The following is a 24,728-nucleotide window of genomic DNA, read 5'->3' as shown; positions in this document are numbered from 1 at the left end:
GCAGCACCAAGGATAAGGGCAGGATAGGAAGGTCGAGAGGAATTTTCCTAAGTCTTTCAAAACTTTCATTGAATGTTGAACTGCGGTCCTTCAAAGGCATAATTGCTCAGGACAGCAGGACAGAAAAAGAAAGCACCTAAATGCCATCAATTGAGGAATAAGAGTGGACAGCAAATAGAATTCCTCAGGAATTAAAATAGGTAAGAATTAAATCTCCCATGTTAAAACATTCTAAAGAATGTTGGCAGCTGTACTGTAAAGCAAAAGGAAATTCTTTGAGTATCCTGAGCACTAAGACCCCAGGTCCAGCTGAAGAGAATGTACCTCATGAGCACTGAATTCATTCTAACTGAATCAGTAGTCCAGCTCAGAACTATTTCAAAACAGATGTATTGACCCAGAAACTCACATTATTTCCCCAAAAGAAGAATGAATGTGCCATAACTGAAGATAATGTTATTTATCTCATTAATTTTTAGAATTTTGAGACTACGAATGAGTCATAAACTGTAATCATCAAGAGACAAAACAATTAATAGAAGCAAATGTAGAAATATCTTAGATTCATCAGATGGAGAATTTTAAATATCTGTAATAAATATGTTAAAAGATGTAGTAGAAATGAAACAACTTGAGTGGGCAGATGAGGAATTAAAGCAGAGAATTCCAATTATTGTTTTTTAAATCCAAATGTAAATGTTATTTTAAAAAAAAAACCGTTTAGCTTGGGCTTATCAGAAACATGAACACAGGAGAGGAAATATTCCCTGAAATTAAATACTGATAAATAAAAATGATGCAAACAAACATATAGAAAAAATACATAATAATTACTATAAACAATATGTTTGAAATCTACGGCATAATAAGAAATGTTCTACGATATGTAAACTGAAGTTCAAAAAGGAGAAAATAAGGGGATTGGACCAGGAAAAAAAATTGAAGACATAATTGCCAAGATTTTTAAAATCTGGTAAAATGCAGAAAACTATTGAATCAAGAAGTTCAGAAAACCCTATATAGAGGAAAATAAAAAAGAAAGCCACACTCAGGTATGTTGAAGTAAAACTAAAGAAAATCAAAGATAAAGAGAAGATTTTTTTGAAAGCATGTGGTAGACTTAATAGTAGCTCCCCAAAGATGTTCCTCTCCGAATTCTTACGTGACTGAAGGAACTCTGCAAATGTGATTAAGCGAAGGATATGGAAATAGGGAGACTATTCTGGATTACCCAAGTGGGCCCAATGTAATTACAAAGGCCCTTATAAGGGAATGAGGGAGACAAGAGAATGACAGCCAAAGAAGGAGATAATGAAAGCCAGGGAAGAAAAGAGAGCATTTGAAGGTGCTATGCTGCTTTCCTTGAAGACAGAGAAGAAACCACACACAAAGGAATGCAGGCAGCATGTGGAAGCTGAAAAAAGTAAAGGAAACAGATTCTTCCCTAGAACCTCCCAGAAAGAACACAGCCCTGACAATGCCTTGATTTCAGTCTAATGAGACCATTTCAGTCTTCTAACCTCCAGAACTGTAGGAGAATCAATATGTGCTGTTTGAAGCCATTGCATTTGTGGTAATTTGTCATAGCATCAACAGGAAATTAATACAAGCTGTGAGAGAAAATAGCCATGGGGCATACTGAAAATAATTTAAACCATGGCTAAATTCTCATCAGAAAGAATGGAAGTCAGAATATGATGGAATAAGATCTTTTAAAGAATAAATAAATTATACATGAATGCAAGTTCAATAATTAAATTCTGTTCATCGGGCCAGGCACAGTAGTTCACGCCTGTAATCCTAGCACTTTGGCAGGTCAAGACGGGCAGATCACCTGAAGTCAGGAATTCAGAAACAGCCTGGACAACATGGTGAAACCCCGTCTCTACTAATAATAGAAAAATCGGCTGTGCGTGGTGGCGGGTGTCTATAATCCCAGTTACTGGGGAGGCTGAGGCAGGAGAATGGCTTGAACCCAGGAGGTGGAGGTTGCAGTGAGCTGAGATCATACCTTACCACTGCATTCCAGCCTGAGTGACAAAGTGAGACTCTGTCTCCAAAAAAAAAAAAAAAAAAAGAAAGAAAAAGAAAAAGAAAAATTCTGTTCATGTAGAATTCAAAGTGTAGCAAACGTCCGTCAGAAATTGGAAATGAAACAACACACACACTTTCAAAACAGCAAGAGCTGAAAAAATTTCTCTTCACCTGACTTGCCCTATAAATATTATTAAAATAACAATAATTTTAAAAGCTGTACAGAGCCAGGATTCATCACTCTTTTTCAATTTTTTTTCATTTGTTTTAGGCACAGGATCTTGCTCTGTTGCTCATGCTGGCATGCACTGATAGGATCACAGCTCACTGCAGCCTCAAACTCCCAGGCTCAAGCAATCCTCCAGCTTCAGCCTATCAAGTAGCTGGGACTATAAGTGCACACAACTACACCCAGCAGCTTTTTTTTTTTTTTTTGAGATGGTGTCTCGCTCTGTAGCCCGGGATGGAATGCAGTGGCCGGATCTCAGCTCACTGCAAGCTCCGCCTCCTGGGTTCACGCCATTCTCCTGCCTCAGCCTCCCAAGTAGCTGGGACTACAGGTGCCCGCCACCTCGCCTGGCTAGTTTTTTGTTTTTTTTGAGTAGAGACGGGGTTTCACTGTGTTAGCCAGGATGGTCTCGATCTCCTGACCTCATGATCCGCCCGTCTCGGCCTTTTTTTTTTTTTTTTTTTTTTTTTAATTTTCTGTAGATACCGGGTCTTGCTAGGTTGTCCAGGCTGGCCCTGAACTCCTGGACTCAAGCAATTCTGCCACCTTGGCCTCCCAAAGCTCTGGGATTACAGGTGTGAGCCACCATGCTCAGCATTCTATTTCTTTCTTGATTAGAAAATAAAATAAGGTAAAATAACATTTAAAATGGCTTTAACATCAAATACCTAAATATAAGAAAAGTTGTTAAAAGATCTCTCTATGGAAAACCTAAATAAGTAGAAAGGCACACCAAATCATGGATTTGAAAACTGAATATTGTTAGGTTGCCCTTTTGTCACAAATTGATTATAAATTTAACTGAATTTCAATCAAAATTCTAGAAGACATTTTTTTTTGTAGAGCTTTCAATATGATTCCAAAAGCCATGGAAATTCAACAGATGGAGACTAGCCCAAAGTATGCTGAAAAACAAGTAATGAAGAAATAAAAGAAAATGCTTTAACCCTCATATTATCTGACTCCAAAACTTATTACAAAGCTCCAGTAATAAAAAATAGATATTTATTTGGGAAACAGTATGAGGAATCTGAAAATAAAGCTATACATTCATAACTTTGGGCCAATGCACCAACCAATCACATGGGAAAAGGGAAGTATTTAAAACACATGTGTCTGGGTAAGATGATTATAGGGTGAAAAAAAATTTCAACCTTTCAACTCACTCCTTGAATAAAAATTAACTCAAAGGCCGGGCGCGGTGGCTCAAGCCTGTAATCCCAGCACTTTGGGAGGCCGAGACGGATGGATCACGAGGTCAGGAGATCAAGACCATCCTGGCTAACATGGTGAAACTCCGTCTTTACTAAAAAATACAAAAAACTAGCCGGACGTGGTGGCGGGTGCCTGTAGTCCCAGCTAATCGGGAGGCTGAGGCAGGAGAATGGCGTGAACCCAGGAGGCGGAGCTTGCAGTGAGCTGAGATCCGGCCACTGCACTCCAGCCTGGGCGACTGAGCGAGACTCCGTCTCAAAAAAAAAAAAAAAAAAAAAAAAAAAAAATTAAGATGTATCATAGTCTTAAAACATAAAGTGTGGAATCTTAAAGCCTCTAGAAAAAAGCACATAAAATTAGCTTCACAATTTTGACATAGGCAGAGAAATCTTGCACAGCACACAAAAAGCAATGTCAATAAAAAACTAAAAGAACTTTAAAAAATAAAATTTCTGCTCAGAAGGCTCTGTTGAGGAATGTAATAGGCATAGGCAAACCACAAGCAGTAACAGAATAAGATGCACACACACACACACACACACAACATATATCTGCCAAATGTCTATATAACAAACTTCTAAAATTCAGTCTAAAACGATATCAGACCCAATAAATCTGGACAAAAAAGACTTGAACTAAAACTTTGAAAAGTGAAAATTTAAATGTCAATCATTACATTAAAAGGTATTCAATATAATTGTTCATTGGGAAAATTAAAATTAACACAACAGTAAGATACTATGCCACATCCGCTACAGTGGCTAAAATCAAAAGAGATGGCAAGTCTAAGATTTAACTGGTGGCACTTACATGTGGGAGTGTAGTATAATAAGCCACTTTAAATAAAAGTTTCAGTTTGACAGTGTATTATAAAATTAACTGTCTTATGACCCAGAAATTCCACTTCAAAGTGTTTACACAAGAATAATAAGAAGATACTTCCACAAAAATACGTGTCCATGAATGTTCCTAGCAGCTTTATTCATACTATCCCCATGCAGTAAACAACTGAAGTAATTATTAACAGGAGAATTGGTAAGCAGATATTGATGTTGTCATACAATGGAATAATGCTCACCACGAAAAATAAAAAAAAACATGAATGATTGTTAGCCACATGATGTTGAATGAAAGGTGACAGATACAAAAGAATACATATTGTGTGAAAGATTTCATTTACATAAAGTTCAAAACAGCCAAAAGTTTTCTATGGTGACAAAAATCAGGACTGGATTATGACTTTGCGATCCCTTGGCATCATTGCCTTGATGGCATCCTTTCCCCAAAGGTAAAACAATAAGAATAAGAATAATTTATGACTTTCAGTATAATGGCAAACATAATTATATTATACATTATTGATGATGTGGATTTGCTCACTGTTTAACAGAACTTAATAATTTTGTTAAAGGTTTATATCTTCGGAAGCCATAATAACGGAAGTAGGTGGGAGAAGGACAGCAATTAATGGATACAAAATTAATTACTCTGACTCAAAGCTGACGAGTCACCAGACAAGACTGGAGACCATACAATTTAGAATCATCACTTTTAAAACTGTTAATGAACGAACATATGAGACTGGCTTATAACTACTCTGACAAAGAAATTTGAAATATGGTTTACTTTCTAGTGTATAGGAAACAATAGTGGTGAGTCAATAAAGAAACCATAGACAAGCTTATTTCTTATTTTTTGTGGAACTATATACAATAAGTTATTTTATGCAAATGAATAGGCCTATTGTTGGTATTGGTCAGAACCAGAAAAAGATCATTAGGAAAATTTAAAATTATCATTATAATAAGAAAGTTTTCTAAAGAATTCTGATTTTTTATTTGTGCAAATGTATGGGATACATGACAAATTTTTACATATACATATAAATGTGTAGTGATAAGGTTGGATATTTAAGGTGTGCATCACCTGAGTACAATTCATTTTTAAAGTATAGTCACCCTACTATGCTACAACACATTGAATGTATTCCTTCCTTCTTTATTTTTCGAGACAGAATCTTGCTCTGTCGCCCAGGCTGGAGTACAGTGGCGCCATCTTGGCTCACTGCAACCTCTGCCTCCCAGGTTCAAGCAATTCTCCTGTCTCAACTTCCTAAGTAGTTGGGACTACAAGTGCATGCCACCACACCCGGCTAATTTTTGTATTTTTAGTAGAGATGGGGTTTTACCATATTGGTCAGGCTGGCCTCAAACTCCTGACCCCAGGTGACCCACCCGCCTCAGCCTCCCAAAGTGCTGGGAGTACAGGCGTGAGCCACTGCACCCGTCCTTTTCTTTCCTTCTTACTGTATTTTCATACCCTTTCACCCACTTCTCTTCATCAATCCCGTTACTTCCACTCACCCGTCCCAGTGTCTGTTGTTTATTTCCCCACTTTCATTTGTTCAAATTTTCAAAAGTCTTCAGAGCATTCTCTGTTTTCCTCTCCTTCTCTCTTGCTATTTCCCCGTCTCTTTCTCTTTTCCTCTTTGAGACCTTCTTTCAGAAGTTTATTTTTTCTTTGTTTTTTTCTGTCTCTAACGCTTAAGAATTTTGTGTCATCCTGTTCCAGGATTTTCTCATTTCTCTTTGTAGTTTATGGAATTGGGAAAGGAGAAAACAATGAGAATAGAAGTAAGCCTTATATAAGAGATAAAAAATGTGCAATTCTATTATTTGACCATAAGTGAATTGTATCAGGAACATATTCTAGATCTACATAGAATATAGTATTTGGCTTTAGAAAAGAATAGGACATTGTCACTAGTTTGCTATCAGAAGACTTCAGCCTTTGCTGAGTTATTTTCATAGCAACAACTAAACTTTTTCATGCAATACAGAATAGTTATCCTAAATACAAATAAAAGAATCACCTCGAGTAAACACTAAAGAGGAGGATGTTCTAGTTCTCTGAATTCTACAACTGAATGCTTGGGAGCTTTCTATGTAATTTTCAGGCTACTGACATTGTACCTACCTTCCAAAAATACTCACATTTTCTTATCTACTTGGTCCCAAGATGGCAAACTAAGAGACAAGTAAATAAGCAATGAAAGCAGAAACCTTTATTGCTTCATATTCTTTTCAGCATGAGTGATAAAAAAGAGTCAATTTGAAAGTTAAGGTTAATAATTTGGGGGAAAAATTGGAAATAAAACTTATACAAAATACTGAGTTAAATATGTGTATGATGTATTTATATAATATATATTATAAAATTAAACTGTTTAAAAATAATTTATTTATTTATTGAGATGGAGTCTCCCTCTGTCACCCAGGCTTGAATGCAGTGGCTTGATCCCAGCTCACTGAAACTTCCGCCTCCCAGGTTCAAACGATTCTCCTGTCTCAGCCTCCTGAGTAGCTGAGACTACAGGAGTGCACCACCACGCCCGGTTAATTTGTTTTTGTATTTTTAGTAGAGGCGGGGTTTCACCATGCTAGTGAGGCTGGTCTTGAACTCCTGACCTCAAACGATCCACCTACCTCTGCCTCCCAAAGGCTGGGATTACAGGCGTGAGTCACCGTGCCTGTCCCCCAAAATAAATTTTTGATTCTGCTGATACAATCTAAACATAGAAATCAGCACTTAGAAATGTATGACCTCTTTGCTGTTATCTAGTGTCGTATTGGCTTGTTGAACTATGGCCTTCTGTACTAGGCTCCTTTATGCTTTTACTGTTTATTCTTTGTCAAGAAAAATTTCAAAACTAAACATTTTTTCCCTTTGAGCTAAGTAATTTTTCCTTTACTGATTATCCTCCACTGAATTTTGTATTTTAACATATGGAATACCTATGCTATGGAAATTGTATGAAGACCTTATTATCTATTATGGGGTATGAATATCTTTCTTGCAAAAGATCTTCAATTATGCCAACTTCTGGAGAATTGCAGTTTCTTTCCTTCCCTTGTATTCTAAAAATCCCCAAAGAAGGAATCTACTGTAGTTTTGTGCTGTTTATGTTGTTTTCTCCAATCTCATTGATAAGAATACCCAGGGAGTAAAATGCTTTTATTTTTGAAATCTTTTTCTCAACTTTTATTTTAGAAACATGGTGTACATGTGCAGATAAGTTACATGGGTATATTGCACGCAGGTAGTGAACACTGTATCCAATAGGTAGTTGTTAGATTCTTCTAGTAATTATTATTATTATTTTAGACTAAGTTTCGCTCTGTTGCCCAGGCTGGAGTGCAGTGGCAGGATCTTGGCTCACTGCAATCTCCGCCTCCTGGGTTCAAGAGATTCTTCTGCCTTAGCCTCCTGAGTAGCTGGGACTACAGGCATGTGCCACCATACCCGGCTAATTTTTGTATTTTTAGTAGAGATGGAGTTTTACCATATTGGCCAGGCTGGTCTAGAACTCCTGACTTTGTGCTTCGACTGCCTCAGTCTCTCAAGGTGCTGGGATTACAGGTGTGAGTCACCTACATCTTCTTTCATGCTAGCTCAATAAAAGGACCTAGAGAAAAATCTGTGATAACATATCAAATCCTTATATGCAGTCAATCCCTAAATTATTTATAAATAGAGTTCTCAACTATAGAATGCAACATATAACACATGTTTTCACGAAACAACTTTAGAAGTTGCAGTTAGATCTATGTGGAGCTTAATTCACAAATGATTAGCCTGAACTTTTGTATAAATAGTATTTGTCTGGACAGTGGAAAAAGAGAGCAGTAGGAAGAAGTTTTCCTTTTTTGTGGCTGATAGCCAGTGCAAATAAAACTTACATAGAATTATTAAAAGTAGACTGAGATGCTAACTTTTTAGCTTCTATTCATCCAGTATTTACTACCTGAGATAATAAAACACTGTATGAATCTACTGCTGTCATGGATTTTGAGATTATGCACTCCTAAAAATTTTCTAGGTAGATTTTCCCAAAATGAATATAAAATATAAATATTACTTTATAGATTAAAATTATTAAGGGGTCTTTGAATATTATACATGTTCACCTAAATTATCATATTTTAATACAAATCTATAGCTAATTATAAACTTCATATATGAATAACTATTCTAAATTTATAAAAAACAAACAAAATTATAAATTAAATACTAACCAAACTATAAAACCAGTAATATCAAAAATTACATCATCTTACCTTAACAGGTGTTGTTTTGCTAAAACCAAACAATTACTTTAAATGTATGTATGATACATGTTACTGTGATAAAGATATTGAGTTTAAAATATACATATACATATATAGAGAGCAACTTTTTATAATGTAATTTTCTATCCAGTTTCTCTGTACAACTCTGTGATAATATTATAGCATTGTTAGACATCATTTGACCTTGCTTGGCTAAAATGTATAGTATATTATTTATGTCTGCTTGTATTCTTTTCTTTTTCTGTATTGTACTTTAAGTTCTAGGGTACATGTGCACAATATGCAAGTTTGTTACATATGTATACATGTGCCATGTTGGTGTACTGCACCCATTGACTCGTCATTTACATTAGGTATGTCTCCTAATGCTATCCCTCCCCCCTCCTCCAACCCTATGACAGGCCCCAGTGTGTGATGTTCCGCTTCCAGTGTCCAAGTGTTTTCATTGTTCAATTCCCACCTATGAGTGAGAACACGCGGTGTCTGGTTTTCTGTTCTTGCCATAGTTTGCTGAGAATGATGGTTTCCAGTTGTATCCATGTCCCTGCAAAGGACATGAACCCATCCTTTTTTATGGCCGCATAGTATTCCATGGTGTATATGTGCCACATTTTCTTAATCCAGTCTGTCATTGATGGACATGTGGGTTGGTTCCAAGTCTTTGCTATTGTGAATAGTGCCTCAATAAACTTACATGTGCATGTGTCTTTATAGCAGCATGATTTATAATCCTTTGGGTATATTCCCAGTAATGGGATGGCTGGGTCAAATGGTATTTCTAGTTCTAGATCCTTGAGGAATCACCACACTGTCTTCCACAATGGTGGAACTAGTTTACAGTCCCGCCAATAATGTAAAAGTGTTCCTATTTCTCCACATCCTCTCCAGCACCTGTTGTTTCCTGAATTTTTAATGATTGCCATTCTAAATGGTGTGAGATGGTATCTCATTGTGGTTTTGATTTGCATTTCTCTGATGGCAAGTGATGATGAGCATTTTTTCATGTGTCTGTTGGCTTCATAAATGTCTTCTTTTGAGAAGTGTCTTTTTATATCCTTTGCCCAATTTTTGATGGGGTTGATTTTTTTCTTGTAAATTTGTTTGAGTTCTTTGTAGGTTCTGGATATTAGCCCTTTGTCAGATGAATAGATTGCAAAAATGTTCTCCTATTCTGTAGGTTGCCTGTTCACTCTGATGGTAGTTTCTTTTGCTGTGCAGAAGCTCTTCAGTATAATTAGATCCCATTTGTCAATTTTGGCTTTTGTTGCCATTGCTTTTGGTGTTTTAGACATGAAGTCCTTGCCCATGCCAATGTCCTGAATTGTATTGCCTAGGTTTTCTGCTAGGTTTGTTTTTTCTTTTCTTTTTTTTTGGTTTTAGGTCTAACATTTAAGTCTCTAATCCATCTTGAATTAATTTTTGTATAAGGTGTAAGGAAGGGATCCAATTTCAGCTTTCTACATATGGCTAGCCAGTTTTCCCAGCACCATTTATTAAATAGGGAATCATTTCCCCATTTCTTGTTTTCGTCAGGTTTGTCAAAGATCAGATGGTTGTCAATGTATGGTATTATTTCTGAGGGCTGTGTTCTGTTACATTGGTCTATATCTCTGTTTTGGTACCAGTACCATGCTGTTTTGGTTACCATAGCCTTGTAGTATAGTTTGAAATCAGGTAGCATGATGCCTCCAGCTTTGTTCTTTTGGCTTAGGATTGTTTTGGCAATGCGGAGTCTTTTTTGGTTCCATATGAACTTTAAAGCAATTTTTTCCAATTCTGTGAAGAAAGTCATTGGTAGCTTAATGGGGATGGCATTGAATCTATAAATTACCTTGGGCAGTATGGCTATTTTCACGATATTGATTCTTCCTATCCATGAGCATGGAATGTTCTTCCATTTGTTTGTGTCCTCTTTTATTCCTTGAGCAGTGGTTTGTAATTCTCCTTGAAGAGGTTCTTCACATCCCTTGTAAGTCAGATTCTTAGGTATTTTATTCTGTTTGAAGCAATTGTGAATGGGAGTTCACTCATGATTTGGCTCTCTATTTGTCTGTTATGGGTGTATAAGAATGCTTGTGATTTTTGCACATCGGTTTTGTATCCTGAGAATTTGCTGAAGTTGCTTATCAGCTTAAGGACATTTTGGGCTGAGACAATGGGGTTTTCTAAATATACAATCATGTCATCTGCAAACAGGGACAATTTGATTTCCTCTTTTCCTAACTGAATACCCTTTATTTCTTTCTTCTGCCTGATTGCCCTGGTCAGAACTTCCAATACTATGTTAAATAGGAGGGGCAAGAGAGGGCATCCCTGTCTTGTGCCAGTTTTCAAAGGGAATGCTTACAGTTTTTGCCCCTTCAGTATGATATTGACTGTGGGTTTGTCATAATTAGCTCTTATTATTTTGAGATATATTCCATCAATATGGAATTTATTGAGAGTTTTTAGCATGAAGGGCTGTTGAATTTTGTCAAAGGCCTTTTCTGCATCTATTGAGACAATCATGTGGTTTTTGTCTTTGGTTCTGTTTATATGCTGGATTACGTTTATTGATTTGCATATATTTAACCAGCCTTGCATCCCAGGGATGAGGCCCACTTGATCATAGTGCACAAGCTTTTTGATGTGCTGCTGGTTTCGGTTTGCCAGTATTTTATTGAGGATTTTTGCATTGATGTTCATCAGGGATATTGTTCTAAAATTCTCTTTTTTTGTGGTGTCTCTGCCAGACTTTGGTATCAGGATGATATTGGCCTCATAAAATGAGTTAGGGAGGATTCCCTCTTTTTCTATTGATTGGAACAGTTTCAGAAGGAATGGTACCAGCTCCTCCTTGTACCTCTGGTAGAATTCGGCTGTGAGTCCGTCTGGTCCTGGACTATTTTTAGTTGGTAGGCTATTAATTATTGCCTCAATTTCAGAGCCTATTATTGGTCTATTCAGGGATTCAACTTCTTCCTGGTTTAGTCTTGGGAGAGTGTATGTGTCCAGGAATTTACCCATTTCTTCTAGGTTTTCTAGTTTATTTGCATAGAGGTGTTTATAGTATTCTCTGATGGTAATTTGTATTTCTGTGGAGTCGGTGGTGATATCCCATTTATCAATTTTTATTGCATTTATTTGATTATTCTCTGTTTTCTTCTTTATTAGTCTTGCTATTGGTCTATCAATTTTGTTGATCTTTTCAAAAAACCAGCTCCTGGATTCATTGATTTTTTTGGAGGGTTTTTTTTTTTTTTTGTATCTCTATCTCCTTCAGTTCTGCTCTGATCTTAGTTATTTCTTGCCTTCTGCTAGCTTTTGAATGTGTTTGCTCTTGCTTCTCTAGTTCTTTTCATTGTGATGTTAGGGTGTCCATTTTAGATCTTTGCTGCTTTCCCTTGTGGGCATTTAGTGCTATAAATTTCCCTCTACACACTGCTTTCAATGTGTCCCAGAGATTCTGGTATGTTGTATCTTTGTTCTCATTGGTTTCAAAGAACATCTTTGTTTCTGCCTTCATTTCGTTATGTACCCAGTAGTCATTCAGGAGCAGGTTATTCAGTTTCCATGTAGTTGAGCAGTTTTGATTGAGTCTCTTAGTCCTGAGTCCTAGTTTGATTGCACTGTGGTCTGAGAGATAGTTTGTTATAATTTCTGTTCTTGTACATTTGCTGAGGAGTGCTTTACTTCCAACTGTGTGGTCAATTTTTGAATAAGTGCAATGAGGTGCTGAGAAGAATGTATATTCTGTTGCTTTAGGGTGGAGAGTTCTGTAGATGTCTATTAGGTCTGCTTGGTGCAGAGTTGAATTAAATTCCTGGATATCCTTGTTAACTTTCTGTCTTGATCTGTCTAATGTTGACAGTAGGGTGTTAAAGTCTCCCATTATCATTTTATGGGAGTCTAAGTCTCTTTGTAAGTCTCCAAGGACTTGCTTTATGAATCTGGGTGCTCCTGTATTGGGTGCATATATATTTAGGATAGTTAGCTCTTCCTGGTGAATTGATCCCTTTACCGTTATATAATGGCCTTCTTTGTCTCTTTTGATCTTTGATGGTTTAAAGTCTGTTTTATCAGAGAGTAGGATTGCAACCCCTGCTTTCTTTTGTTTTCCATTTGCGTGGTAGATCTTCCTCCATCCCTTTATTTTGAGCCTACGTGTGTCTCTGCATGTGAGATGGGTCTCCTGAATATAGCAAACTGATGGGTCTTGACTCTTTATGCAATTTGCCAGTCTGTTTCTTTTAATTGGACCATTTAGTCCATTTACATTTAAGGTTAATATTGTTATGTGTGAACTTGATCCTGTCATTGTGATATTAGCTGGTTATTTTGCTCGTTAGTTGATACAGTTTCTTCCTAGCATTGATGGACTTTACATTTTGGCATGTTTTTGCAATGGCTGGTACCTGTTGTTCCTTTCCATGTTTAGCGCTTACTTCAGGATCTCTTGTAGCCCAGGCCTGGTGGTGACAAAATCTCTAAGCATTTGCTTGTCTGTAAAGGACTTTATTTCTCCTTCACTTATTAACCGTAGTTTAGCTGGATATGAAATTCTGTGTTGAAAATTCTTTTCTTTAAGAATGTTGAATATTGGCCCCCACTCTCTTCTGACTTGTAGAGTTTCTGCCAAGAGATCTGCTGTTAGTCTGATGGGCTTCCCTTTGTGGGTTACCCGACCTTTCTCTCTGGCTGCCCTTAACATTATTTTCTTCATTTCAACTTTGGTGAATCTGACAATTATGTGTCTTGGAGTTGCTCTTCTTGAGGAGTATCTTTGTAGCGTTGTCTATATTTCCTGAATTTGAATATTGGCCTGTCTTTCTAGGTTGGGGAAGTTCTCCTGGATAGTATCCTGCAGAGTGTTTTCCAACTTGATTCTATTCTCCCCGTCACTTTCAGGTACACCAATCAGACGTAGATTTGGTCTTTTCACATAGTCCCATATTTCTTGGAGACTTTGTTCATTTCTTTTTACTCTTTTTTTCTCTAAACTTCTCTTCTCGCTTCATTTTGTTCATTTGATCTTCAATCACTAATACCCTTTCTTCCAATTGATCGAATTGGTTACTGAAGCTAGTGCATTTGTCACCTAGTTCTCATGCCATGGTTTTCAGCTCTATCAGGTCATTTAAGGACTTTTCTACATTGGTTTTTGTAGTTAGCCATTCATCTAATCGTTTTTCAAGGTTTTTAGCTTCTTTGTGATGGTTTCAAACTTCCTCCTTTAGCTCGGAGAAGTGTGATCATCTGAAGCCTTCTTCTTTCAGCTCATCAAAGTCATTCTCCATCCAGCTTTGTTCCATTGCTGGCAAGGAGCTGCATTCCTTTGGAGGGGGAGAGGCACTCTGATTTTTAGAATTTTCAGCTTTTCTGCTCTGCTTTTTCCCCATCTTTGTGGGTTTATCTACCTTTGGTCTTTGATGATGGTGACGTACAGATGGGGTTTTGGCGTGGATGTCCTTTCTGTTTGTTAGTTTTTCTTCTAACTGTCAGGACCCTCAGCTGCAGGTCTGTTGGCATTTCCTGGAGGTCCACTCCAGACCCTGTTTGCCTGGGTATCAGCAGCTGAGACTGCAGAAGAGTGAATATTGCTGAACAGCAAATGTTACTGGCTGATCATTCCTCTGGAAACTTCATCTCAGAGGGGTAGCCAGCCGTGTGAGGTGTCAGTCTGCACCTACTGTGGGGTGCCTCCCAGTTATGCTACTCCAGGGTCAGGGACCCACTTGAGGAGACAGTCTGTCCGTTCTCAGATCTCAACCTCCTTGCTGGGAGAACCACTACTCTTTTCAAAGCTGTGAGACGGGACATTTACTTCTGCCGACGTTTCTGCTGCCCTTTGTTTGACTATCCTCTGTCCCTAGAGGTGGAGTATACAGAGGCAGGCAGGCCTCCTTGAGCTGTGGTGGGCTCCACCCAATTTGAGCTTCTCAGCCACTTTGTTTACCTACTCAAGCCTCAGCAATGGCGGGTGCCCCTCCCCCAGCCTCGCTGCCGCCTTGCAGTTAGATCTCAGACTGCTGTACTAGCAGTGAGGGAGGCCACGTGTGCGTGGGACCCTCTGGGCCATTTGTGGGATATAATCTCCTGGTGTGCCATTTGCTAAGACCCTTGGTAAAGCGCAGTATTAGGGTGGGAGTTACCCCATTTTCCAGGTGCTATATGTCACAGTTTCCCTTGGCTACGAAATGGAATTCCATTCCCCCTTACGCTTCCCAGGTGAGGCTATGCCTCACCCTGCTTCACCTCTCACTGGTCGGGCTGTAACCACAGACCAGTGCCAACTGTCTGACACGCCCCAGTGAGATGACCCAGTACTTCAGTTGAAAATGCAGAAATCACCTGTCTTCTATGTCGCTCACACTGGGAGCTGGAGGCTGGAGCTGTTCCTATTCAGCCATCTTGGGTGCGCCCCAGTATTGCAGTCTTAATATTTACTCTTCAAATCCATGAGCATAGGATTTTCTTTCATTTTGATAGGTAATTTGATTTTTTATGCAGTGTTATAATTTTCAATATACAACACTTGTACCTGCTCATTTAAATTTATTCCTAGATGTTTTATTCTTTTCCAAGCTACTGTAAATGGGATGGTTTTCTTAATTCCATTTCCATTTTGTATTATTTATCGCTAGTTTGTAGAAATACAATAGACTTCTCAATGTCAATATTGTGTTCTTCAGCTTTGCCGAATTGGCTTATTAACACTAATTGACTTTTATGGTTTATTTAGCATTTCAACATATAGGATCATGTCATAAGTGAATAATGACAGTTTTACTTTTTCCTGTCCAATTTAAGTGCCTTTTATGCCTTCCCTCTCCCAATTGCTTTGTCTAGATCTTTTAGTGCAGTGTTTGCTAGAACTGGTGAAAAATGGACAAGAATGTCTTAGGTAAAAACATTGAGATCAAGAACAAGAATTAGGACTTGTGCATTTATATTCATAAAGAATATTGGTGTGTAGGGTTTTTTCCCCCTGGAATTTGTGTGACAGTTATTCTGGCTTCATAGTATGAGTTAGGGCATATCCTCTTTTTTTCCATTTTTGGAACAGTTTAAGAATTGAGTAATTATTCCCCATAATTGGTGGATATAGCAAGAGCAATCATGAGCTCCTGGGCTATATTTGGTTGTGAGGTCTTTGATTACTGATTTAATCTCTTTTTTGGTGATTTCAGTAATCCTTTTTATTTCAGTAAGATTATACTAATGATCCCACTTTGACTTTTGAATTTAATAATTGGATTCTTCTTTTTAATTTTTTCTCTTAGTGAGTCAAGCTAAATTTTTGTCAATTATGTTGATCTTTCCAAAGAACCAACTTGGGTTTAATTGATTTTCTCTATTTTTTTTCTATTCTCTGATTTATTACTGTCCTCATCTTTATTATTTCTTCCCATCTACTGGATTTGGTTTTGTTTCCCTTTTTCTAGTTCCTTAAGGTGTATAATTAGGTTATTGATTTGAGATCTTCTTCCTTTTTAATGTAGGCATTTACAGCGATGAGTTCTTAGTTTTCTCTCTCTTCATCTCATAAAATTCAGCATGTTATGCTTTTATTTTCTTTGTTTCTCAGTATTTCCTAATATCTCTTTTGATTTCTTCTTTTAGCCATGATTGTTTAAGAATATGCTATTAAATTCCTATATTTCTGAATAGTCCAGGTTTTTCTCTTATTTATTTCTATTTTATTTCATTGTCGCTGAGGAAGATACCTTGAATCATTTAATTTTTTAATTGAATATTTTAAAATACAAGTACTGAGATTTGTCTTGTGGCCTAACATATCCTGGGAAATATTTTCCATGCACTTGAGAATAATGCATACTCTGCTGTTTTGAGGTGAAGTTTTTCTTACATGTCTATCAGGTCTATTAGGTTTATATTGTTTGGAAAGTTCTTTATTTCATCATTATTTTTGATATAATTGCTCATTACAATTTTCAAAGTGAGGTATTGAAGTCTGCAACTAGAACTGCAAATTTCTGTCTTCAATGCTGCCAAGACCCCTTCATCTACTTTAGGGCTCTGAGATTTGGTTTATGTATGTTTGTAAGTATTATATCTTCTTGGTGAATTGGTCCTTTTACCAATATATGATGTTCTTATGTGTCTTTTGTAACAATTTCAGATTTATTGTCTGCTTTGTCTAATAATCATATAACCATCTCACCTCTCTTTTCATTATTGCTTACTTACAGAGAATGTTTGCTCATATTCTCACTTTCAGCTGATTTTTTACTTCAACCCAAGGCAAACTACTTGTAGACGGTATAGAAGTGAATCATCATTTTTATCCATTCTGTTAATCCCTTCCTTTTGAATGAGACTTTAATCCATTTAGATATAAAATAATTAATGGTAAGGAAGAGTATGCTTCTCTATTTTTCATACATCTTACATATTTTTGTTCTTTAACTTTCTCCATTATTGCCTTCTTTTGTGTTCAATTAATGTTTACAGTGTATACTGTTTTCATTTGTTTCTCATTTCCTTATATATATATTTTTAGATACTTTCCTAGTGCTTCCCCAATTTTAAAAATTAAACTCTTGCATTTATAACAATTTAGTTGAATTAATATCATCATAGCCTTAATAGTATACCAAAATATTTTTTCTTACAGCTTCATTCCTCTCCCTTTATGTTGTTTTCACAAATTATATCTTCATATATTGGATGCACATTAATATCGACTTAAAATTATTGAGTTTTGCTTTTCATTAAGATATAATGAAAAACAAAAAAGAAGCTACTACTCTCAGTACAATAATACTGGTTTTGTATTTACCTGTGTAGTTTCCTTTACCAGTGTTTCTCTTTATTTATTATTATTTTTTTTATGTTGCTTTGAGTAATTGTCTAGAGTCCTTTCACTTCTGCCACAAAATCTCCCTGTAGCACTTCTTGGAGTGAAGGTCTACTAGCGTCAAACTCCCACAGCCTTTATCTGAAAATGTTTCCTTTCCATTTTATTTTCAAAAGGTAGTTTTATCTGATATAGAATTATTGGTGGACATGATTTTTATATCAACACGTTAAACTTATCTTCCAGCTACCTCTGGCCTCCATGGTTTCTGCGTAAAAATCAGCTGTTATTTGTATTGAAGTTTTTTAAAAAATATATATATGGCAAGTTGTTTCTGCTTTCAAGATTCTTCCTTTATCAACAGTTTTATTATAATTGGGCTCAGTGCAGATGTTTTTGTGTCCTTCTTAAAGTTCATTGGACATGTAAATTCATGTATTTTATCAAATTTGGGGAGATTTTGCTTCTCATTTTTCAAATATTTTCCTCCCTTTTTTCTCTTTCCTCTTCTGGGGCTACCGTTATGCAGATAGCATATTTTAATGGCATTCCACAGATCTCATAAGGCTTATTCATTTTTGTCAATTTTTTAAAATTTTTATTCAATAACTTGGATAATTTCAATTGACTTACCTTCAAATTTTCTAATTATGTTTTCTGTTTGCTAAAATCTGCTTTTAAAATCCTGAAAATAATTCTCAGTTACTGAAAACTTTATTAGAGGATAGAAGTTTTTAGAAATTCTGGCTCTTACAATAACTGGTAATAATTTTCAGCTATTGTAAGAGCCAGAATTTCCGAAATCATGGGCTCATATCTTCAGCACCACTGCTGAGCTGGGAAAGGCGGAGTGCTAAGGTAAGTAAATGCAGCAAAGTTTTTCTACCATTTTTAATTTGCCTTTTTCTTGACTTAGCATTCTCTTAGTTTGTTAGCAGTTTTGAGTATTTTTTGGAGCTATCTAGAGATTATTCTGACAGTTTATGCTTGACTTTTTGGTGTTTCTGTGGTAAGATAGGGTCTTGGAGCTATATCCTGTACTAACATCACTGATATCATTTTGGACATAGGTTTAAAATAAACATTTTTGATTCACTGTTATCCTCATGTTAGTGCTTATTTGGTAATTCAGAACGACACCTTATTTTCTGTCAAATGGAACTAAACTCTCTGAATCGGTAATAAGAATTCCTGTAGTTTTCCCTTTTGTAACAAAATTCAACTCCTCCTCTACAGTCCTTCTCATTATTTGATCATTTTCAAGCCTGAGTTATGAAGTGTGTCAGCCAGCTTAATGAGCCTGATTACAAAGTGCAAGGTAATCAACTACAGGTTATCAAGAAGAAAACACTAAAACCATTGCCTAGATAACCTTAAAACAGAAATAAATCTTATTTTAATTATTTGGGACTTAAATAAAGAAAAATATTCTAAAGAATGTAATATACAGAGACTGAAAAGAAAGTTCTTATATTTACAAATATTTCAATATGATTTCAAGTCATAAGTACCATAATATAAGCAAAAATATGCCTTTTAATAAATCATTATATTTTTTGCTCACTGTTCAAATTTAATACATGGAGATATTTTTTAATTATTTATTCTAAGAAAATCAGAGAAGCTTATTTTTTTTAATTAATCTTCGTTATTATTGAATGTTTTTACAATTTGCTTGCCAATATAGAAAATAGTGGCACTTAGTGAAGTATAGTAATTAAATTATTTTATCAACATCTTTTGCATTTGTTGGATGGTGTAACTAATGGTATCAGTTAAAACTAGAAAAGTGATATACTATACTCAATGTCATTCTCTTTCTCTGTGACTACATTTTATATACATTTTTATGCCCATTGCCCTTTTAGCTGAGGACTAAAGCAACAAATATGATTTTTGAATTATTGATTAATAAGCTAATTAACATTAGATGCTGGAAACCTGTTCCATGCCTTATGTCACCAGTTAAAAAAAATACTAAGTTAAGGATAAATTAAGGATAACCAGTTCCCTATACAGGAAAGTTTAAAATAAAGATAATGTTTATTCATAAGAATACAGCTAATAAATTATTAAAAGGATCTTATCACCAACTGCTCCGACAAAGTAGAAATCAAAGGCAATTATTTTGATATGTAATATGCATTCCAATATTTCTTTAGGATGCCAAATTTTATAAACTATATATTATTTGACCAGTTTATTATTTTTCAGCATTGGAAATTTTACTATTCCAACCTCCCAATTATATCTGTTTTAATTAACCATCATACACAAAAGATGAAAGTGTGCACCAGTGTTTCTTATGACTTATTTTTTTACATAATATTTCTCATAGAAATAATTTTCTGCCCAATTTTTTGTATTTTAAAAGAATCATTTTTGCTGAATATCCATATCTACCTATATGTTTATATATAACTTTTAAATGGCATACATATAAAAAACCATAAAATATTTTAAATTTTGGTGCAATTTGATAATACATTTTTATTGTTTTTGCATAAAATAAATAAATTCATGTATGAAGCATTTACTTATGCCCTTATCAAGATCACCAGAGACTCTGCTAGTTCCTGATGATAAAGTTTTTGAACAAAAAGACAGAACTTTTGCTCTCTTGGAACACAGATTTATTGAGTGTTAATAGTAAATAAATATTTAAACTAGTAGCTCTCTAATCACAATTTTTTAGATGTCATGTAGAAAAAACACAGAGTGAATAGGAGTGGTGAAAGGGATCCACTTTAATATTAAAGTGGTGTAAGGAAGAGTATAAAGGAAAGTGTAAAAGAAGGTCTCTTAAATGAGAGGTCATGTAAGATGAGAACCAAATGATGAGTGATAGTGAGACAAAGAAACTGGACATATTGGTAGAAATGTCAGAGGAAAGCCTTATTAGAATATCTTAAAGTTCAGGAATACTTCAATAAGCAGGGCAACTGGCAGGGCTGAATTGTGGACCAGACACCAAAAAGAACAGCACGCGTATATGAGGAGAAGAAGAGATGGTGATCTTTGGCTTCTAAGTTTGCCATTGCTTACCTCCAGTGCTGAGGAGCATGCTAAAGCAGATATACCTCTTTGGGGAGAAAAATGTATTGGTAGCTGACTCAGAATCAGGGCATGAAAAGGAGAGCAAGGTTAGGGCCATAATCGGCACAGAATGTTTTCCCTCAGAATTGTGTACCGCTTTATGGCCTTCTAGACTTCCCTGTTGCTGCTGAAAAGTCAGAATCAAATCTAATTCCTAATCCATTTTGTGTGATAGAGCATTTTATTTTTCTTTCTGGAGACTTGTAGCACATTCTTTTTGTCTTCAATATTTTTAAATTTTACAGTGTGTCGTGGTATGTGTCTATTCTAATTCATTTTACTGGGCACTGGGTGAACTCTCTCAAGTTGGCAATTCATGTCCTTCAGTTCTGGGAAATATTTTAATAATTTTATTAATTATTTCCTACCATCTGTTTTCCTTCCCTTTCCATCTGGACCTTCTATTATTTGGACTTTGGAATTCTGGAAGTGATATCGCTGTCGTTTTACATTTTTTTTCTCCTATCTGTTATATCATTGATTTTTATAAAGTTTCCTTTCATTTTTATTTCATATATTGGCTATTATCTCATTTCTCTGAGGATATAAATTACAGGTTTTGTTCTGTTTTGTTTTTACAGTAATTTTTTCACTGCATTGACTAATTTCACATTGTTTTAGTCTGTTTGTTTATTTTGGTCTTATCTTTCATGTTAGAGGGTTTACTCATATGCCCAGTTAATGCTGGCTTTTTGTTCTTGATTAAGAAAAGGACACCAAAAATCTGACTTAGAATGTCTGAGCACTGAGTAAGGTTTTTCAACCATCACCTTTCCTGTGAGTGACCCGCGTGAATCATTATTAGGGAACTCCCAATTTTACATAAAAATTCTTCAAAGAAGAATCTGGATAATCTGCCTGATGGCTAAGATTACGGCTTTCAACATTCCTGCCAGGGGCTGGGGTGGAATGCACTGTGGTAGAGGGCTGCTTTTTATGGCATTCAGCTTCCAGTACTCTCCAGATTCCATATGGTTTAGCTGTGTCCTGAAAGAATAAACCTCCAGGTTTCTACCAGGGTTGCATAAGGGAGGGGATCTGGCAATTTATTGACTTTGCACAAAATTTTCAACAGGCATCCATATTTTAGCAATGACTGTCATTTTCATTTCAATACTTGGTATTGCTAATTTATCTGAGAAAACTGTGCATAAATAAGGTTTGTAGCTTTACCAACCACAAAGTTGGGATTCAGCTTGCTCAGTGCCACTAAGTCAGTTCCCACCTGGATATAGTCTTAAAAGGTTCCAATATTTTGTTGTTGTTTCCTCCAGTTCTCTTCATCCTTGCAGATCTATTTTAAAGTATTTTTAGTTGTCTCAAAGGGTTTAAGAAGATAACAAATAATGTTTATATCTTCAATATACCATAGTAAATTAGGAGTTCACTTAAGAGGAAAACATGTGTATAGTAGCATATACACATACCTGCACACACTAAGATTATGTAAATTATGTATATGTGTAGATATATGCAAAATAACTTTCATTGCTTTCTTAATTCCTTCAATTCCCTAAATTCACAACTATTAACAAACTAATCTCTATTCCATTGAAGGAAGCTCTGTATTGGCTAAAACAGTTGATCTCAACTCATTGCAATCCCTGCCTCCCAGATTCAAGTGATTCTCATGCCTCAGCCTTTTGAGTAGCTGGGATTACATGTATGAGCCAGGCCCAGCTAATTTTTTTATTTTTAGTAGAGACAGGGTTTCACCATGTTGGCCAGGCTGGTCTCAAATGCTTGACTTCAGGTGATACTTCTACCTTGGCCTGTTAATAATAGCAGACATTAAGGTGCTGACAGACACTATTTTATAGTCTGTCATAATGTCTAACATAGCAGTCATCATGTCTGGCAGACACTATTTTAAGGGATTTGCATACATTGATTTATATCTGTGAAATAAGTTCTATTAATATCTCCATTTTACAGATGAGAAAACTAAAGCAAAAAAGAAAGAAAGAAAAAAAAAAAATACCCCTACAAAATTCTAAGATTACACAGCTAGTTACTGATGGAACCAGGTTTCAAACTCAGGCAATAGAAGGTCAGATCCAATGGTCCTAACCACTACTGATCATATGAGGTTTTTAAAAAGTTACATATGAGTTATTTCGTGACTGAGGGCAGTCTAATTTCTCTTGATAAACTATTTGAAAGTCCAGTTGCTATACTTCCCAACCTTCTTTCTATAAATACTTTCTTTTCTTCTGTCACATTCACTCATGTCTTCACCTGTAATTTTATATACAGCGATGTCAAACTATGATCCCCTGATTTTCTACTGTGCTGAAGTTTTACATTTCAATTGTCTGTAATAAATATCTTCTATATTGTTTTCAGGAACTATAAACATTGATAGGGAGAAAGCACAGGCAGAATAATGTAATGGTTAATAGTTCAAGGAAGCATAAGTTTGAAGCCTGGCTCCATCACTTACTATGCTTAAGTTAGGACATGATAAGTAACTATTTGGAGCTGGTTTTTTCTTTATTTGCAAAACAAGAAACAAATAGCATTTAAGATTGTTACAAAGATCAAATGAGGTAAAATGCTTAGGTTAGTATAGAAAAATGGTCGTTATTAGTATTAGAAGAGAGACTTGTTTGGGAGATATGTTTTCTTACTCTCTCTACTTTAGTACTATCACTTAAAGAGCCAACTACATAGTAAAGGTGATTTCAGTGCTGTTTTCAATGTAAGCAAACATATGGTGAATAACAATTTAAAAATCAACTAAAAAGAGACACAGTAAGTTTTGCTAGGTTTCCTTTATTGGGACAACTGTACAGATTGGCTTATCGATTTAGAGAATTATCACTCTGAAACCGCTTGTAAGGGCAATATAAAAATGATAGAAGAGTTGAGGGTTAGGGGACAAAGATGATTGGTTTTCTGTATTTCTGTGCTCTTCTTTTCTAACCAATTTCCACCTTCAAAATCCTAATCATTAAAAAAATCTATTATCAAATCTGAGTTCTATTAGGAAGCTTTATTTTTTTCTCTCAAAATAGATGTTTTTCTCCTACAAAAATTTATGTAATTCTGTATCTCTCATGTGACAACTTTTTTAACTTATGAAATATTTAGGTTTTAACTATCTCATATCATTACTAAAATATGAGACTCTTCAGGGCCTAAGCACATGACATGCATCTTAGTATCCTTTTCAGTGCTTAGGTGATTATTTTTCTGTAGAGACTTTTACAACACAACCTTAACATGAGCCAGAAAGGAGAAGGTGGGCAGAGGAAAGAAACAAGGACAGTCACCAAGGTTGACACACCATGAAATAGCAATCCAGTGGGATCCTGTGGCTGTGCTATCTGAAAGGCATAATCAGAGAAAACCTGCAAAGACCAGCAATGTCCAATACATTGGCAGGGTAGGGAGAGTGAGGTGCCAGACCGTGCCATGCTCTCCTCTAAATATACACCTAACCCCCCATGCGTGTCATCCAACAACATAAAATGGACAGTAAAATAGCAATGTTATTATCTAAGCAATTTACACAGGATATAAAAGCAAGTGTAGAGAAGATTATCATATGCAAACTAAAATGTTTATGAGAAGATAATTTATTGATGCATTGTATTGTTTAGCTTTGTTTTATTTTATAACTTGTAGAGAATTTATCAATAGCTTGAATGTGACCAAAAGCTAGTGATGGGAAGAACATTCAAATATTTAGAAGCCTAGGAATTTCAGCTAACCAATAACATTAATAAAATAATATTTAAAAATAACTGGGAAACTTTTACTTTGGATAAGCAATGAGTTTAAAGATATTAATTTTATTTTATGAATGAGTGAAGATTTCAAATATGCAAAAGACATAAATATGGAACAACTTGAAAATCATATTGGCTCATCAGAAAAGTATGAAATAATAAGCCAAGTGGTACAGTTCAAAAACAAAAGTTACAGAGCTATAGGATATAAATAAATCAATAAGACACAAAGATGGAAAAATCACAGTGGTCTATGGGCTACATGGGATTTTAAAATACAAACATACATACATTTACATACGTGTGTGTATATTTATATACACACATTCTTATAGGATAGCCATTATTATTGTTAGGACAATTTGTTTTAAGACCATTAACTTATATATATGCAATGTGGAGCTTAATTTTTAGACATATGAGGAAGGCAGATAAGTATCAAAGCTCACGAATACAAAGATGATAAACAATATCTAACAAAAGACTAAAGA

At 35.5% G+C, this 24,728-nt stretch overlaps 1 protein-coding gene across 1 annotated transcript in view; it reads left to right on the top strand.

Annotated features, from left to right (window-relative positions):
* FSTL5 (follistatin like 5) overlaps positions 1–24,728 on the top strand; it is an 810,882-nt gene that overhangs the window by 229,181 nt on the left and 556,973 nt on the right. The window lies entirely within an intron of this gene.

This window comes from Macaca mulatta, chromosome 5, assembly GCF_049350105.2.
Source record: "Macaca mulatta isolate MMU2019108-1 chromosome 5, T2T-MMU8v2.0, whole genome shotgun sequence".
NCBI classification, from domain to species: Eukaryota; Metazoa; Chordata; class Mammalia; order Primates; family Cercopithecidae; genus Macaca; species Macaca mulatta.
This window is presented reverse-complemented; position numbering and strand designations above follow the sequence as displayed.